The 19,366-nt window shown below is 43.2% G+C and overlaps 1 long non-coding RNA gene across 4 annotated transcripts in view; it reads right to left on the bottom strand.

The window, feature by feature from the left end:
* Nucleotides 1-18,167, bottom strand: part of LOC102555118 (uncharacterized) — a 36,446-nt gene extending 18,279 nt beyond the window's left edge. Inside the window, exons 1-4 of one of the 4 annotated variants that reach the window (XR_015671481.1) lie at nucleotides 17,920-18,167; nucleotides 16,805-16,868; nucleotides 16,294-16,403; nucleotides 7,374-9,877 (exon numbers count right to left, since the gene is read on the bottom strand). This is a non-coding gene — a long non-coding RNA (uncharacterized LOC102555118). Of the gene's footprint in view, nucleotides 1-7,373; nucleotides 9,878-12,101; nucleotides 13,422-13,735; nucleotides 15,550-16,293; nucleotides 16,404-16,804; nucleotides 16,869-17,919 lie in introns of those variants that run through there. The other 3 variants (XR_015671482.1, XR_015671483.1, XR_015671484.1) reach the window with 3 other exon arrangements.
* Between the last annotated feature and the right edge of the window lie 1,199 nt (nucleotides 18,168-19,366).

Below are 19,366 nucleotides of genomic sequence, written 5' to 3'. Positions count from 1 at the left end.
TCATCAATGGACAGATCATGGAAACAGAAATTAAACAGTGATGTCGACAGACTAAGAGAAGTCATGAGCCAAATGGACTTAACGGACATTTATAGAACATTCTATCCTAAAGCAATAGGATATACCTTCTTCTCAGCTCCTCATGGTACTTTCTCCAAAATTGACCATATAATTGGTCAAAAAACGGGCCTCAACAGGTACAGAAAGATAGAAATAATCCCATGCGTGCTATCGGACCACCACGGCCTAAAACTGGTCTTCAATAACAATAAGGGAAGAATGCCCACATATACGTGGAAATTGAACAATGCTCTACTCAATGATAACCTGGTCAAGGAAGAAATAAAGAAAGAAATTAAAAACTTTTTAGAATTTAATGAAAATGAAGATACAACATACCCAAACTTATGGGACACAATGAAAGCTGTGCTAAGAGGAAAACTCATAGCGCTGAGTGCCTGCAGAAAGAAACAGGAAAGAGCATATGTCAGCAGCTTGACAGCACACCTAAAAGCTCTAGAACAAAAAGAAGCAAATACACCCAGGAGGAGTAGAAGGCAGGAAATAATCAAACTCAGAGCTGAAATCAACCAAGTAGAAACAAAAAGGACCATAGAAAGAATCAACAGAACCAAAAGTTGGTTCTTTGAGAAAATCAACAAGATAGATAAACCCTTAGCCAGACTAACGAGAGGACACAGAGAGTGCGTCCAAATTAACAAAATCAGAAATGAAAAGGGAGACATAACTACAGATTCAGAGGAAATTCAAAAAATCATCAGATCTTACTATAAAAACCTATATTCAACAAAATTTGAAAATCTTCAGGAAATGGACAATTTCCTAGACAGATACCAGGTATCGAAGTTAAATCAGGAACAGATAAACCAGTTAAACAACCCCATAACTCCTAAGGAAATAGAAGCAGTCATTAAAGGTCTCCCAACCAAAAAGAGCCCAGGTCCAGACGGGTTTAGTGCAGAATTCTATCAAACCTTCATAGAAGACCTCATACCAATATTATCCAAACTATTCCACAAAATTGGAACAGATGGAGCACTACCGAATTCCTTCTACAAAGCCACAATTACTCTTATACCTAAACCACACAAAGACCCAACAAAGAAAGAGAACTTCAGACCAATTTCCCTTATGAATATCGACGCAAAAATACTCAATTAAATTCTGGCAAACCGAATTCAAGAGCACATCAAAACAATCATCCACCATGATCAAGTAGGCTTCATCCCAGACATGCAGGGATGGTTTAATATACGGAAAACCATCAACGTGATCCATTATATAAACAAACTGAAAGAACAAAACCACATGATCATTTCATTAGATGCTGAGAAAGCATTTGACAAAATTCAACACCCCTTCATGATAAAAGTCCTGGAAAGAATAGGAATTCAAGGCCCATACCTAAACATAGTAAAAGCCATATACAGCAAACCAGTTGCTAACATTAAACTAAATGGAGAGAAACTTGAAGCAATCCCACTAAAATCAGGGACTAGACAAGGCTGCCCACTCTCTCCCTACTTATTCAATATAGTTCTTGAAGTTCTAGCCAGAGCAATCAGACAACAAAAGGAGATGAAGGGGATACAGATCGGAAAGAAGAGGTCAAAATATCACTATTTGCAGATGACATGATAGTATATTTAAGTGATCCCAAAAGTTCCACCAGAGAACTACTAAAGCTGATAAACAACTTCAGCAAAGTGGCTGGGTATAAAATTAACTCAAATAAATCAGTTGCCTTCCTCTATACAAAAGAGAAACAAGCCGAGAAAGAAATTAGGGAAACGACACCCTTCATAATAGACCCAAATAATATAAAGTACCTCGGTGTGACTTTAACCAAGCAAGTAAAAGATCTGTACAATAAGAACTTCAAGACACTGAGGAAAGAAATTGAAGAAGACCTCAGAAGATGGAAAGATCTCCCATGCTCATGGATTGGCAGGATTAATATAGTAAAAATGGCCATTTTACCAAAAGCAATCTACAGATTCAATGCAATCCCCATCAAAATACCAATCCAATTCTTCAAAGAGTTAGACAGAACAATTTGCAAATTCAACTGGAATAACAAAAAACCCAGGATAGCTAAAGCTATCCTCAACAATAAAAGGACTTCAGGGGGAATCACTATCCCTGAACTCAAGCAGTATTACAGAGCAATAGTGATAAAAACTGCATGGTATTGGTACAGAGACAGACAGATAGACCAATGGAATAGAATTGAAGACCCAGAAATGAACCCACACACCTATGGTCACTTGATTTTTGACAAAGGAGCCAAAACCATCCAATGGAAAAAAGATAGCATTTTCAGCTAATGGTGCTGGTTCAACTGGAGGTCAACATGTAGAAGAATGTAGATTGATCCATGCTTATCACCCTGTACAAAGCTTAAGTCCAAGTGGATCAAGGACCTCCACATCAAACCAGACACACTCAAACTAATAGAAGAAAAACTAGGGAAGCATCTGGAACACATAGGCACTGGAAAAAATTTCCTGAACAAAACACCAATGGCTTATGCTCTAAGATCAAGAATCGACAAATGGGATCTCATAAAACTGCAAAGCTTCTGTAAGGCAAAGGACACTGTGGTTAGGACAAAACGGCAACCAACAGATTGGGAAAAGATCTTTACCAATCCTACAACAGATAGAGGCCTTATATCCAAAATATACAAAGAACTCAAGAAGTTAGACCGCAGGGAAACAAATAACCCTATTAAAAAATGGGGTTCAGAGCTAAACAAAGAATTCACAGCTGAGGAATGCCGAATGGCTGAGAAACACCTAAAGAAATGTTCAACATCTTTAGTCATAAGGGAAATGCAAATCAAAACAACCCTGAGATTTCACCTCACACCAGTGAGAATGGCTAAGATCAAAAACTCAGGTGACAGCAGATGCTGGCGAGGATGTGGAGAAAGAGGAACACTCCTCCATTGTTGGTGGGATTGCAGACTGGTAAAACCATTCTGGAAATCAGTCTGGAGGTTCCTCAGAAAATTGGACATTGAACTGCCTGAGGATCCAGCTATACCTCTCTTGGGCATATACCCAAAAGATGCCTCAACATATAAAAGAGACACGTGCTCCACTATGTTCATCGCAGCCTTATTTATAATAGCCAGAAAATGGAAAGAACCCAGATGCCCTTCAACAGAGGAATGGATACAGAAAATGTGGTACATCTACACAATGGAATATTACTCAGCTATCAAAAACAACGAGTTTATGAAATTCGTAGGCAAATGGTTGGAACTGGAAAATATCATCCTGAGTGAGCTAACCCAATCACAGAAAGACATACATGGTATGCACTCATTGATAAGTGGCTATTAGCCCAAATGCTTGAATTACCCTAGATCCCTAGAACAAACGAAACTCAAGACGGATGATCAAAATGTGAATGCTTCACTCCTTCTTTAAATGAGGAAAAAGAATACCCTTGGCAGGGAAGGGAGAGGCAAAGATTAAAACAGAGACTGAAGGAACACCCATTCAGAGCCTGCCCCACATGTGGCCCATACGTATACAGCCATCCAATTAGACAAGATGGATGAAGCAAAGAAGTGCAGACCGACAGGAGCCGGATGTAGATCGCTCCTGAGAGACACAGCCAGAATACAGCAAATACAGAGGCGAATGCCAGCAGCAAACCACTGAACTGAGAATAGGTCCCCTGTTGAAGGAATCAGAGAAAGAACTGGAAGAGCCTGAAGGGGCTCGAGACCCCAAAAGTACAACAATGCCAAGCAACCAGAGCTTCCAGGGACTAAGCCACTACCTAAAGACTATACATGGACTGACCCTGGACTCTGTCCCCATAGGTAGCAATGAATATCCTAGTAAGAGCACCAGTGGAAGGGGAAGCCCTGGGTCCTGCTAAGACTGAACCCCCAGTGAACTAGTCTATGGGGGGAGGGCGGCAATGGGGGGAGGGTTGGGAGGGGAACACCCATAAGGAAGGGGAGGGGGGAGGGGGATGGAAAAAAAAAACAAATGCCGAATCTTAAAAAAAAAAAAAAAGAACAATGACTTCATGAAATTCGTAGGCAAATGGCTGGAACTAGAAAATATCATTCTGAGTGAGCTAACCCATTCACAAAGGAACACACATGGCATGCACTGATATGCGGATATTAGCCCAGAAGCTCCGATTACCCAAGAAACAATTCAAACCACATGAAGCTGAAGAAGAAGGACGACCAAAGTGTGGATGCTTCAGACCTTCTCAGAAGGGGGAACAAAAATATTCATAGGAGGAGATGTTGAGACAAAGTTTGGAACAGAGACTGAAGGAATAGCCATTCAGAGCCTGCCCCACTTGGGGATCCAGCCCATATGTATATATATATATATATATATACACATACAGTCACCAAACCCAGACAATATTGCAGATGCCAAGAAGTACATGTTGATAGGAGTCTGATGTAGCTGTCTTCTGAGAGGCTCTGACAGAGCATGACAAATACAGAGGCAGATGCTCGTAACCAACCATTGAACTGAGAACGAGTTCCACAATGGAGGAGTTAGTGAAAGGAGTGAAGGAGCTGAAGGGGTTTGCAACATCATAAGGACAACCATATCAGCCAACCAGAACCCCCAGAGCTCCCAGGGACAAAACCACCATCCCAAGAGAACACAGGAATGGACCTATGGCTCCATCCACATATATAGCAGAGGATAGCTTTGTCTGGTATCAATGGGAGGAGGCTATGAGGCTTGATGCCCCAGTGTAGGGGAATGTCAGTGTGGGAAGGTGGGAGGGAGTGGGTGGGTGAGTGAGGGAGCACCTCATAGAAATAGGGGGGAGTAAGTTGGGGAGATGGGATAGCAGGATTCTGGAGGGGAAACCAGGAAAGGGGATAACATTTAAAATGTAAATAAATTTTTAAAACAATATTGTACAAATTTACAGTCATGTGTCAGTTCCAAGTTTTTAATTAATTAAATTTAGTTTCTGGTTTTCATTAATAATATATTTATATTAATTAGTCTATCAATTCATTGTGATGATAGGAGTCAAGCCCAAGGCCTTGTATCTGCTAGGAAAGCACTCTATCACTGAGCTACATCTCTAGCCTTGATGTACCCCCTGCCCCTTTTGAGCAGCTTTTTGAAAGGATTAGGAGGTGTGGCCTTGTTGGAGTAGGTGTGGCCTTGTTGGAGGAAGTGTGCCACTGGGAGTAGGTTTTGAGGGGCCTAGTCAGGCCAGACATAGAATTCTCGGCTCCTTCTCCAGCACCACGTCTGACTGCCTGTCTCCATACTTCCTGCCATGATGATGATGGATTAAACCTCTGAACCTGTAAGCCAGCCCCAACTAAATGCTTTCCTTCCTAAGAGTTGCTGTGGTCATGGTGTCTCTTTACAGCAATAGAACTCTGACTAAGAGAGACACCTTCCTTTAGCTCCTACTAAAATGCTAATGAAGCCTAAAGGAAAAGGGTTTATTGTGGGTCCTAGTTCAAGGATACATACAGTTCATCATGATGGGAAGTCAAAGGTAGCAGGAACTTGCAGCAGTCGGTTGTGTTGTGAGGAAGAAAGACAAATGCATGTGTCTGCTCAGTTCCAGGCCCTGTTCTCATTTCTTTGGGATATAAACACAGAAGAGGTTTGATGTATCATATGGTACACATTTACTTTTTAATCTCAAAATGTATTGTACATTCAAAGAAAACACGTATCTATATGTAAACACAGAACTATAAGCATGATGATTTAACTTCATGTATTTAATTGAATGGGCCATAAGATACCCAGATATTTATCTAAATATCTGGGGGCAGATATTTTGTCTGTGAAGAGACTGTAGAGTGGGGAGAGGAACAGAGTACAGTGTCTTCCCCCCTGTGTTGAGCAAAGGGATGGGAGGATTCAACCACCTCTATCTGACTGCTTGACTGAGTCACCAGCCTCCTGTCCTTGGACCAAGTTTATACCATTGGTCACTTTTGGTTCTTTCTGGACTTCAACTGAAACTGCACCATTAGCCATTTTGTGTTTCAGTTTGTAAATAGTTGATCATGGGACTTTAGATTTCATAACTGCATGAGTGAATCCTCTTTATTTCTCTACATACATATAGTCAATCTCTCTCTATAAAACTCTCTATAAAACAATAAATCTTCACATCATATATCTAAGCCTATTGAATGTGAGTTGCAATGACTTAAAATGAAGAAGCAATGAAAAATTTGGCAATAGTAAAAGTTTCCAAGCATGCTACAACCAAAAATTAATTTGAAATCAAATTTATAATGAATCATTTCTGGCAATTCCTGCTGGTGTTGCATTGCATGAACTCATTGCTGCCTTGATTCTGACTGAACACGACATCATACTGATGACATGCATACTTCACATTATACATGCCATCAAGCCACACCATGTGGATAAATGCTGCCCAAAACACCTTGGTTCAAATTCAAGACTTGTTATTTTATATCACGTATTTATGTGGAGCAGCACTGGCTATTATAAAAATCAAAATATTCATTATCCAACAACCATAAGAAAGAAGAAATGCTTTATGTCTTGAAGTAGCAAATACTCAACAAACATATTAATATTATTAGAATACACATTTGCTTTCATATCAAACATTTTAAAAATTATTCATTTTATTTGGTGTGTTTGGCTGTTTTGCCTGCATCTCTGCATGTGCACCATTTGCATACAGGAGCCCCTGGAGCTACCCACAGCACCGTGTGGGTACTGAGAGTCAAATCTGTGTCCTCTAAAAGATCAACAGAATCTTAACTGCTGAGCCCTCTCTGCAGCCCCTGCTTCAATACATGGTAAAATTATGTTCATTGAAGATTTGTTTTAAAGTTTGGGCTGGAGAGAAGGTTCAGTGGCTTAGAGTTTGCACTGTTTGAATGCTTTGATTCCTAATGTCCAAGTCATGAAACTTACAACTACTGCCTGTTACTCCAACCCCAGATCTAGAGGAAAGAGGTCTGTCCTCCTGGAGCACCCACACTCACATGCACACACACTCATGCACACACTCACACATACACATACATGCACACATTCACATGTACACACTCATGTATACATACTCACATGCACACACTTATGCACACACACACACTCATGCATACATTCACATGCACATATTCACATACACACATGCACACACACTCATGCATACACTCACACGTACACATACATGCACACATTCATGTGTACACACTCATGTACACATACTCACACGCACACACTTATGCACACACACACTCATGCACACATTCACATGCACACATTCACATGCACACACACAGCTCCTCCTTCCCTTAAAAAGTAAGAATAAAAACTTAAAAAAAAGAATTGTTTAAAAATAAAATTCTTTGTATTTTTAACAAGTAAATGTTTGATTTGTACTTCTATTTTATGTACTTGTATGTCTGGGGATCATGCACACTTTTCTCAAGTGAAAAGGAATCATTAGTAGAAATCATTTAGGAAGCTCTATTATATATAGTATAATTTCATACTGGATGTACAATTCAGCAATCAGAAGGTAGGGACTGAAGGGTCTGGAAGTTAAAGTCAGCCTCTGCTGGACAGGGAGTTCAAGCCCAGCCTGGACTATAGGAGACTGAGTCAAAAAAAAGCAAAAGAAACAAAAATAATATAATCTCTCTGTGTACACCCCTTTAAAAACCTCGTCTTAGAAGTCACATGTCACCATGGTCTAGCTGTTAGAAGGTTACTAGGTCCAACCCCACCTGAAAGGGTGGGGCTCTCAAGGACACAATCCTCACAAAGTGAGTTTTAGAGCATCTCAGAAGCCATTAACTTCAAACTGTAACAGGGAAGGCACAAGGAAGAACTGGGGTGTGGTGGGACCAGAAGACGGTCATTTGTAGCTGGGACCCACGGAGTAAAGAGTGTTGATGACCGTTTAGGCTCAGCTATGAAATTAAAGCCGGTTAGGGACTTTGATGGCGAAAACCGAAGCAAGTATCACTCAAAAACTGTGTGGTTGAGGTGGGAACCGACAGTACTTAAGACACAGAAGGCAGAGCTCAGGAAAAGAGAAGCAGGGGGCGCTGGAGACACAGAAGGATGGTTAAGAGGGAGGACCATGGAAACAGGAAGGAAAGAGTTTCAACGACAGAAGTCACAATGGGATTGGGAGATCTGGGAAGCTGAGTAGAGGAGTTAGTCATGGGCTTAGAAGTTTCAAGGTCTGGTGGGCTGGCAGGACTGGGTTTCCTGGAATGGTTGAAATGGAAGATAGGTGCTTGGATGAACACTGCATAGGCCCTGGGGAAGCGGAGATGCTGGCTTTAGCTGTCAGAAGTCTAGACGGGAGTTTTGTTCTACCTCGTCTCTGAGTCTGAGGCGACTTTGCAAGCAGTGATTATCTGAGCCGGACATTAACTCCCCATTCTTCCATCCAGTTTCGAACATGAGGCTAAATCCTGGACCGTTTGCACGGAACTTCTGTAGGCACAAGCACAGTCTTCATTTCTTGAACATGTACTTGTTCCTGCGAGGTCTAAAAATGGAATTCCATTTTCACAGTTGCAGATCACATAAAATGCATTACCCATCAGCAGTCTCATAAATATTCAGCCATTGTACCTTTCTCCAAACAGCAAGAGATTTATTCATTATACTGAATTGCAGTCTCACCCTTCCTTCCTGCTCCTTTGTAAGGAGAATGCAATATTTAGGCAGTTTTGCAACACCCCAGCCTTAAGGGAATGTAAACATAGGCATAATTGATTTTCTCAACTTGCCTTGCTCCGCCCTATGTTCCAGGGTTGTATGCGTCATGGCTGGAATGACTGACAAATGGGCCCTGATTGCTAATTAGGAAACGGAATGCATTAAAAGCATCGCACATCTATCCAGCTTGCTCACAGTGCAACCCCTGGAAATATCAGGCCTCTCAATGCTCCAGTCTTTGTTTAATTATCTTCTTCTTTGACCCAAACATACAGGAACTAGCCTAGCCGGACGAAGTCCGACAGGTCAGGGTGATCGCCGATTAAATGGCGGGCTCACTCTGCTCCACCTTGACTCATCTTTCCTCCCCGTGAGGTGGCATTCTTCCTCAGAAAGCATTTCTTCCCATCATGTATTGGCTGAATAATGATGGCTGCTGCTCTTATCCCTGCTTGAAGTCCAAATGTGCGGGGTAATTTCACTTCAAGGATTGGTGAAATAGGAATTCCATCCTCGGCTTTTTTCTGACTCCAGAATAAAGAGGTCTTTTTTTGTATCAGAGCCCCTAATGGCGAGGCAAGACCCCTGGGGTTCCCATTCTTCCAGGCATCACCTCAGCAATCAGCCTCTGGCCCCAGAAGACAAGGCCATCTTTGCCTTTGTGTCTGAAATGAGAGTTCGCCACTCACCCCAGGAAATCCGTGGGCACCCGCAGGCTGAAAAGTGAAAATTGATTTCCTTTCACCTTGTCACCGATCTGAATGTCACCTCAGAAAGTCTCAGGATTTAATTGATCTATGACAACCTCATAGACATGGCAACCTCAGCCCCCTCTTGAATAATTAAGAATATTAACGAGGTTGAAGGCAACTGGCATCCCGGAGAAGGAAGGATCTGCTTCTTCTCTGGAGATCTTTTCATTAAGCATTTGAGTAGAACTCAAAGCTTGCAAGTGCTTTCAACTAGTTTCACTTTGTCATTTGGAGGTGGTTTGGAAGCATCCAAGAAAGCTAGACTACAATATTTGTTTGTTATTTTTTACTCCAAACTCAACACTTTCTGAGACTGACTGTATGTAACTACGGGTGAGAAAACAGAACGTTGACACTTTGGATACTCGAAATGAATTCTGGGCTCCACGAAGAGTCTTTGTCCTTATAACAAATAGAGAAGAAAAGTCAGTCATTTGTGCATTGATGGGACAATTGTTTATATTCATTCTGCACTGTTTAATTACCCAGTGGACAAATTAGGCATGCTTGTGGGGCCCTGCAAAATAGGGTATTATATTGTCTGCAACTTAGATTAAAATCATTCAGCATGGAAGTATGATCCATATGTGTGTGTTTAGTTAGCCTGACTTACCTCCAGGGGCAGCTTGCTAATAGTTGAAGTACCCTAATCAGAAATACACACTTCAGGGGAGGCTAGTTAGCATTTGAAAGAGTCTAAATCAGGTACCTACTATCAATATAGATCTCTCACTCATCTCAATTAGCACTAGAGGGTTTATTAGGAAGCCTGAGGGATGCCAGCAATAATTTTAAGTTAGTCAAATAAGCTATAGATTGGCTAGAAATCTGTCAAGAGTGGCCTTGCATGGTGAGCGCATAAAAATTTAGTGTGCTTGGCCTAGGGCTCTGCTGTTAGACAAACTGATTCCTGCTACTAAGATGCTCCTGTATTTACCTCGAGTGAGCCTGTCATGAAAGATGTTTGTTGCAGTGCTAGTAAGAACAAGGAGAGGGTGATTATTCATGGGACCCATGAATTAAAGTTGGAACAGTATGGATGGCTGGAAAACTGACAAAAGTAGTGGGCTGGGGGATTAATGGCTGCAATGAATATCAGCCACAGAATAGTCATGGAAACATTGCTGAGGAAACCAGATATTCATAATGCTGTTTATTAGATGTTCCCATGTGGAATATTTGGAATTTCTGAAACTTCTACAAAATTGAAACTAGAAAATTAGAGGACGTTTAGTTCAGCAACATGGCTGCTCTGGGCAAGGGAATCACTTCAAAGATCTTATAGGTCTATATGATCCAGCCAGAATGCAGACACACCCTGCATTACAGTATGATCTAGGTGGAATACAGACAAGCCCTTAGTATATGCCTTTAATCCCTAACAGTAACATTGAAGTTAGTTTGTAGAAGGAAGTAGCCATGATGTAGAAGGAAATAGTGATGACTAGGGGTTGGGGATTTGGCTCAGTGGTAGAGCGCTTGCCTAGGAAGCACAAGGTCCTGGGTTCGGTCTCCAGCCCCAGAAAAAAAAAAGATAAAAAAAAAAAAGAGACTTCCTGGTTGCTGCCGCCACGGAGAGCTCTTGGGCAGCACCCCGCGAGCAAACTTGAGCCTCGGGACCACAGGTAAGACCAACTTTTCTGCTGCAAGAGACCTGCCTGGTGATCCCGGGACACACAGAGGCAGAATTCCCTTAGGACCGGGCACCTCCTGTGTTTACCAGGAGTCCCACACCCGAGGACCCCGGCCCGCAGCAGCTCTCTGCTCCCAGACCCCGTGGGAGAGAGACCTCACTGCCTGGTCAGGTGGGCACTCCTGAGGCTGCAGAGCGGAAGAGACCACCAACACTGCTCACCCCTGCCCACATCCCTGGCCCAAGAGGAAACTGTATAAGGCCTCTGGGTTCCCGTGGGGGAGGGCCCAGGAGCAGCAGGACCGCTGCGTCTGAGACACCGCCGGAACCTGAAGGAAACAGACCAAAAAAACAGTTCTATGTACCCAAATCCCGTGGGAGGGAGAGCTAAACCCTCAGAGAGGCAGACACGCCTGGGAAACCAGAAGAGACTGCACTCTGCACACACATCTCGGACGCCAGAGGAAAACACCAAATGCCATCTGGAACCCTAGTGCACGGAAGCTCCCGGAAAGGGCGGCGCATATCTTCCTGGTTGCTGCCGCCGCAGAGAGCTCGTGGGCAGCACCCCGAGAGCAAACTTGAGCCTCGGGACCACAGGTAAGACCAACTTTTCTGCTGCAAGTGACCTGTCTGGTGAACTCAAGACACAGGCCCACAGGAACAGCTGAAGACCTGTACAGAGGAAAAACTACACGCACGAAAGCAGAACACTCTGTCGCCATAACAGGCTGAAAGAAAACAGGAAAACAGGTCTACAGCACTCCTGACACACAGGCTTATAGGACAGTCTAGCTACTGTCAGAAATAGCAGAACAAAGTAACACTAGAGATAATCTGATGGCGAGAGGCAAGCGCAGGAACCCAAGCAACAGAAACCAAGACTCATTGAGTCCTGGATTTCCTGTATGTTTTGGACCAGTAGCTTTTTCCGCTTTACATTATCTTTGACAGTTGAGTCAATGATTTCTTTCTTTCTTTCTTTTTTTTATTAACTTGAGTATTTCTTATATACATTTCAAGTATTATTCCCTTTCCCGGTATCCGGGCAAACATCCCCCTCCCCCCTCCTCTTCCTTATGGGTGTTCCCCTCCCAACCCTCCCCCCATTGCCGCCCTCCCCCCACCAGTCTAGTTCACTGATTTCTATGGAATCTTCTGCTCCTGAGATTCTCTTTTCCATCTCTTGTATTCTGTTGGTGAAGCTTGTATCTACAGCTCCTTGTCTCTTCTTTTGGTTTTCTATATCCAGGGTTGTTTCCATGTGTTCTTTCTTGATTGCTTCTATTTCCATTTTTAATTCCTTCAACTGTTTGATTGTGTTTTCCTGGAATTCTTTCAGGGATTTTTTCGATTCTTTCAGGGATTTTTGCGATTCCTCTCTGTAGGCTTCTACTTGTTTATTAATGTTTTCCTGTGTTTCCCTAAGGGAGTTCTTCACGTCTTTCTTGAAGTCCTCCAGCATCATGATCAAATATGATTTTGAAACTAGATCTTGCTTTTCTGGTGTGTTTGGATATTCCATGTTTGTTTTGGTGGGAGAATTGGGCTCCGATGATGGCATGTAGTCTTGGTTTCTGTTGCTTGGGTTCCTGCGCTTGCCTCTCGCCATCAGATTATCTCTAGTGTTACTTTGTTCTGCTATTTCTGACAGTGGCTAGACTGTCCCTATAAGCCTGTGTGTCAGGAGTGCTGTAGACCTGTTTTACTGTTTTCTTTCAGCCAGTAATGGGGACAGAGTGTTCTGCTTTCGGGCGTGTAGTTTTTCCTCTCTACAGGTCTTCAGCTGTTCCTGTGGGCCTGTGTCTTGAGTTCACCAGGCAGCTTTCTTGCAGCAGAAAATTTGGTCTTACCTGTGGTCCCGAGGCTCAAGTTCGCTCGCGGGGTGCTGCCCACGGGCTCTTTGCGGCGGCACCAACCAGGAAGACCTGTGCCGCCCCTTCTGGGAGCTTCAGTGCACCAGGATTCCAGATGGCCTTTGGTGTTTTCCTCTGGCGTCCGAGATGTGTGTGCAGAGAGCAGTCTTTTCTGGTTTCCCAGGCTTGTCTGCCTCTCTGAAGGTTTAGCTCTCCCTCCCACGGGATTTGGGTGCAGAGAACTGTTTATCTGGTCTGTTTCCTTCAGGTTCCTGCGGTGTCTCAGGCAGGGGTCCTGCCGCTCCTGGGCCCTCCCCCACGGGAGCCCAGAGGCCTTATACAGTTTCCTCTTGGGCCAGGGATGTGGGCAGGGGTGGGCAGTGTTGGTGGTCTCTTCCGCTCTGCAGCCTCAGGAGTGCCCACCTGACCAGGCAGTGAGGTCTCTTTCCCACGGGGTCTGGGAGCAGAGACAACATCTTTAGTCATAAGGGAAATGCAAATCAAAACAACCCTGAGATTTCACCTCACACCAGTGAGAATGGCTAAGATCAAAAACTCAGGTGACAGCAGATGCTGGGGAGGATGCGGAGGAAGAGGAACACTCCTCCATTGTTGGTTGGATTGCAGACTGGTACAACCATTCTGGAAATCAGTCTGGAGGTTCCTCCGAAAATTGGACATTGAACTGCCTGAGGATCCAGCTATACCTCTCTTGGGCATATACCCAAAAGATGCCCCAACATATAAAAAAGACACGTGCTCCACTATGTTCATAGCAGCCTTATTTATAATAGCCAGAAGCTGGAAAGAACCCAGATGCCCTTCAACAGAGGAATGGATACAGAAAATGTGGTACATCTACACAATGGAATATTACTCAGCTATCAAAAACAACGAGTTTATGAAATTCGTAGGCAAATGGTTGGAACTGGAAAATATCATCCTGAGTGAGCTAACCCAATCACAGAAAAACACACATGGTATGCACTCATTGATAAGTGGCTATTAGTCCAAATGCTTGAATTACCCTAGATGCCTAGAACAAATGAAACTCAAGACGGATGATCAAAATGTGAATGCTTCACTCCTTCTTTAAAAGGGGAAGAAGAATACCCTTGGCAGGGAATAGAGAGGCAAAGATTAAAACAGAGACTGAAGGAACTACCATTCAGAGCCTGCCCCACATGTGGCCCATACATATACAGCCATCCAATTAGACAAGATGGATGAAGCAAAGAAGTGCAGACCGACAGGAGCCGGATGTAGATCGCTCCTGAGAGACACAGCCAGAATACAGCAAATACAGAGGCAAATGCCAGCAGCAAACCACTGAACTGAGAACAGGACCCCCGTTGAAGGAATCAGAGAAAGAACTGGAAGAGCTTGAAGGGGCTCGAGACCCCATATGTACAACAATGCCAAGCAACCAGAGCTTCCAGGGACTAAGCCACTACCTAAAGACTATACATGGACTGACCCTGGACTCTGACCCCATACGTAGCAATGAATATCCTAGTAAGAGCACCAGTGGAAGGGGAAGCCCTGGGTCCGGCTAAGACTGAACCCCCAGTGATCTAGACTTTGGGGGGAGGGCGGCAATGGGGGGAGGGTTGGGAGGGGAACACCCATAAGGAAGGGGAGGCGGGAGGGGGATGTTTGTCCGGAAACTGGGAAAGGGAATAACACTCGAAATGTATATAAGAAATACTCAAGTTAATAAAAAAAAAAAAAAGAGAAAGTGATGACTACTTGAGTGGCAGACAAAGTGATGAATCCAAGAAAGATTTGACAGAATGGATCAGAGATAGGGTATACCCAATTCACTGAGAATGGCAGAGGAAGGAATGGTTATGAAAGAGCAGTGCAGAGAGAGAGAGAGAGAGAGAGAGAGAGAGAGAGAGAGAGAGAGAGAGAGAGAAACAGTTTTTTTTCTTTTATTGAATTTTTTATTTACATTTTAAATGTTATTCCTTTTCCAGGTTTCCCCTCCAGAAATCCGCTATCTGATTCCCCCTCCCCCTGCTTCTAGGAGGGTGCTTCCTCACCCACCTACCCACTCCCTCCCACCTCCCCACCCTGACATTCCCCTACACTGGAGTATGGAGCCTTGACAGGATCAAGGGCCTCTTCTGAGAGGAGGCAGTTTACCAGAACAGTCTCACAAAGACAGGCTGCTGGCAAAGACAGAATAAGCCAGAGAATGAGGAAGCACAATATTAGAACAAATTGCCAGAGTTAGTTTGAGGCCAAACACAGCAATACAGTGAAAAGCCTGGATATGCCAGTTTGAATCAGTCAGCTAAAAGAGGAGTTTTGAACCAGAATAGTTGAGTTGAACCAGTCACAAACAAACACCACCACCAATCCTGCTTGGAGACTCTGCTGGGGTAGGTTTGGGAAGTGTGGCCTTGCTGGAAGAAATGTGTCACTGGGATCAGGTTTTGCGGTTTCACAAGCCTTGTGCCCCTTTCAGTGAACTTTTACTTGGTGCCTGTGGTTAGAGATGCTGTGGTCAGGGGTTTCTGCTGCTGTGTCTGGTGCTGGCTTCAGTGCATCCGTTTGCCATGATGGCTCACTCTTATCCTCTGGAATGAAAATCCCCAAATCAACCCTTCCTTCTATAAGTTGCTTTGGTTGTGGTTCTGTGTCATGTATATTTGCTGCCTGGGACTACGGAAGAAAACCAAGGCATATACACTTAATACGTTCAACAAACACACCACTCATTTTCTATGCTTCAGATCAAAGTGAGCATAACTCTTGCCTTCAGTGTGGTTTCAGTACTTGGCAAATGCAGATTAATGGCCACATTTAAAGTAGTTGGGATGGAGCCACTTAGGGACGTTGTGGAAGTAAACACTTGGAAGCAGTGTCTTGTGGATAACTTACATCTTGGATGCAGGAGACAGAAGGATGAGCAACATCACTAATAGATGAAAATAGGGAGGGTTAGAGAAAAATAGTTGAAGAATTGTGTCAGGACAGAGAGGCAGGTGAAGGGACATGAGAAGGGGAGCCCCTCCACATGAAGTCCATTTGAAGACTTTCTCCAGAAGAGAAACAGGAATTCTAGTACAATTACAAGGGCTCAAGGTCTCTCTCCCACTCCAACTGTAAACCTACAATGTTCTTGGGATATCACCAGAGACCCATTTACAGGGAAAGGATATTTATTGAGTTCTTGTACCACGCTCTCGCTCCCGGTTCTTCTTTATCAGAGTATGATGTCTTCCTATCCAAGGCATCCCCTGAGTCACCCAATAACCCCACTGGTCGAAGGGAAGAGGAAAAGTGATAAGGGAGATAGCTCAGTGGTAAAGAGCACTTACTGTTCCTGCAGAGGACCTGGGCTTGGTTCCTAGAATCCACACGATGGCTCACAAATGCTAGTAACTCAGGTCTAGGTGCTCCCTTGTCTTCTTTTGTCCTCCAAAGGCTTCTGCACACACACAGTGCACATAAATAAATATTGAGAAAGAGACAGACACACACAGAGACAGAGAGACAGAGCTCGAGAGAAAGAGACAGGGAGATGGAGACAGAGAGAAGGAGGGAGAGAGAGAGAAAGAGAGAGAGAGATGGTTTTTTGACCACCTTTAAACATAGAACGAGTCAGCAAGGTAATAAGATGGTGCTTGCATATGCAGAGCATACAGAAGTGGAAAATGGTGTAACTGGAGAACACCAATATGGCATATAGGGTTAGTGCTAGGACAGTCGGTTAACTGTGGCTATTTTAAGGAGAACACACCTATACTTGGATGTGTGCTACTCTTTGCAACCCTCATCCTCACCCAGATCCCATTCTCTTTGAGTTTCCCTTTTGCAGATCACACTTACATGCAGATAAGACACACTCTCCACACAGTCGTCTGTCTTTCGGAATCCTTTTTCTTCTTACCTCCTAACAAAATAAAGATCTTTAGTTCTGTGCCAAAAGGTCTGGGATAGAAATTATTTTCTGCACTAAAGCAATAGTTCAGATTTGACTTGAGTTGAGGTCTCTAAAAGATTAAGCATACTGACTTCCAAGGTTGACAAGGGTGGCAGTGTGGAGCTGTGTTTCTGTCCCTTCACTGTGACATAATGATAACAAAGAAATGAGTGTATATAGATGTTTCAAGGAGGGAATGGTGAACGGTGTCAAATATTGCACAAATCAAATGAGACAAAGAATTTAACCATCTATTTAAAGTGACTTATTGGTAGTATATGCAGGAAATTTGTTTTTGATGAAGAAATTGAGTCTTTAGTTTGAAAGATGAGGAATGAGGAGGGAAAAAAGAAAGAATAGAAATGAGTCAAATGCTGAAAAGTGAAAATATGGAGTAGTAGAGATTACTGCCATGGAGCTTTGGAGAAAGAGTTGGCTACATTCTGCTTTATATGGTAAAGGGGTAGAACTCTATGTAAGTGACTTTCAAGGGCTGGGGAGAGGTAAGTGGTTTGCCAACATGAGGACATGAATGTGATCCCAGAATCCATGTAAACAGAGGCCAGGTGTGTCTTTGCTGTCACAGTGCTGGAAAGGCAGAGCTGTGCAGATGCCTGGGGCAGCTTCTCACCTCTGCACAGCCAGCCCAGCATACCTGGGGAATACCAACCAAACCAAGGTGGACAGTTCCCAAGGAATGACCTCCAAAGTTGAGTTGTGGCCGATACACACACACACACACACACACACACACACACACACACACACAGAGAGAGAGAGAGAGAGAGAGAGAGAGGCAGAGAGAGAGACAGAGAGAGAGACAGAGAGACAGAGAGACAGAGACAGAGAAATAGAGAAACAGAGAGAAAGATATAGATATATAAAGAGCGACAAAACAGAGAGAGATATAAAGAGACAAACAGAGATAAAGAGGCTTTCCAAGAAAGGAAGCAGGGTAAAATGATTCAAAGAAATGCTAAAACAGTAAAGGAGACGTTGTTAAAAATGATTAATTTCAAACCTTTTTGTTTAGAGGAAAACAAATGCCCATTGCTGTATCAGTGTGTAGTAGATCTGGATGGTAGAACGTTGACTTCTCTAACAACTGTGGAAGCCCCAGGTAGCCAGAAGGTGTCTTGTGCACATGGCTCTTGAAGGAAAGCTAGGGAGAGGCGCCATGACCAGAGAGGCCTGCTGTCTCTGCTGTAGCTCTGACAGGCCACTTTATATAGGACAGTTCCAGGAATGACACTGCGCTCAGAGTGAGTCAGCACCTCTGGGACTGTCACAGTTTTACTGGAAGTACCACCTTATCTTCATGAACAATTGCTTTCAGGAAATATGATGGGAAACAATTTCAGAGCTCTGACTTCACATTTACTCTTCAGGGTCGTTCTTCGCCAAGCATTGTTTTCATTAAAAAAAGTACATGTGGCGTCAGTGCAGGGCAATCAGAAGCTGCCAAAGTCCACCCCAGACCAAAGGTGAGGCATGAGCTAGTCTGGAGCCAAAAGGATGGCTTCTAAGGTCAGATGGTTTGGGCATAAGTTCCAAATGATGTTCATTATCTGTGTGGCCTTGGGCAAGTGGCAAGTTATTTAGCCTTTCTGAGATTCAGTTTCTACAGCTGTATAATCAGAGACAAACAAGCTTTACAGAAATGTTTTGAAATAGTTTAAATATATACATATATACACATGCATGCATGCATACATACATGCATATATACATACATGCACCTGCACACATATATTCATATGCACACACATACATGCATACATAATACACACATGCATAAGGCACAAATACACACATGCATACAAACATACATATATATACACCCATATACATGTGTATACATACACACATATGGATACATACATGCATAATGCATACACATATGTGCACATATATATGCATGCATGTATATACATATATATGCATGCATATACCTTTTACACTTAAGTTAGGGAACCAACTTAGGTGCCCAACAGTAGAGGCATAGAAAAAGGAAATGTGATTTATCTATCTAATGGAATTTCCTTCAGTCACCAAGAACAAGCTATGTGCTTGAAGGAAAATGGATGCAACTGGAGACAATCATATTAAGCAAATTAAGTCAGTCTCAGAAAGACAAATATTGTAGGTTTCTTCTCATTTGTAGATCCTAGATGCTATACAGCTACACAAAATCATCATGCACATACAACCTGGAGGTAGGAATGAAGCTGTCTAGGCTCCACCCTTGAGGGCAGTGCTTCCCAACCTGTGAGTCATGGCCCCTTTCACAGGAGACGCCTACGACCATAAGAAAATACAGACTTTGCATTACAATTCATAAGGGCAATGAAAATATGGTTATGAAGTAGTAAGGAAAATAGTTTTACGGTTGGGAATCACAACAAAATGAAGAACTGTATAAAAGGGTTGCGGCATTAGGAAGGTTGAGAGTCACTGCTCTAGGCCAT

The sequence above is a fragment of the Rattus norvegicus genome, chromosome 2, assembly GCF_021556685.1.
Source record: "Rattus norvegicus strain SHRSP/BbbUtx chromosome 2, alternate assembly SHRSP_T2T, whole genome shotgun sequence".
NCBI lineage: Eukaryota > Metazoa > Chordata > Mammalia > Rodentia > Muridae > Rattus > Rattus norvegicus.
The sequence above is the reverse complement of the archived record's forward strand: the minus strand, read 5'-3'. Positions and strand labels throughout refer to the sequence as shown.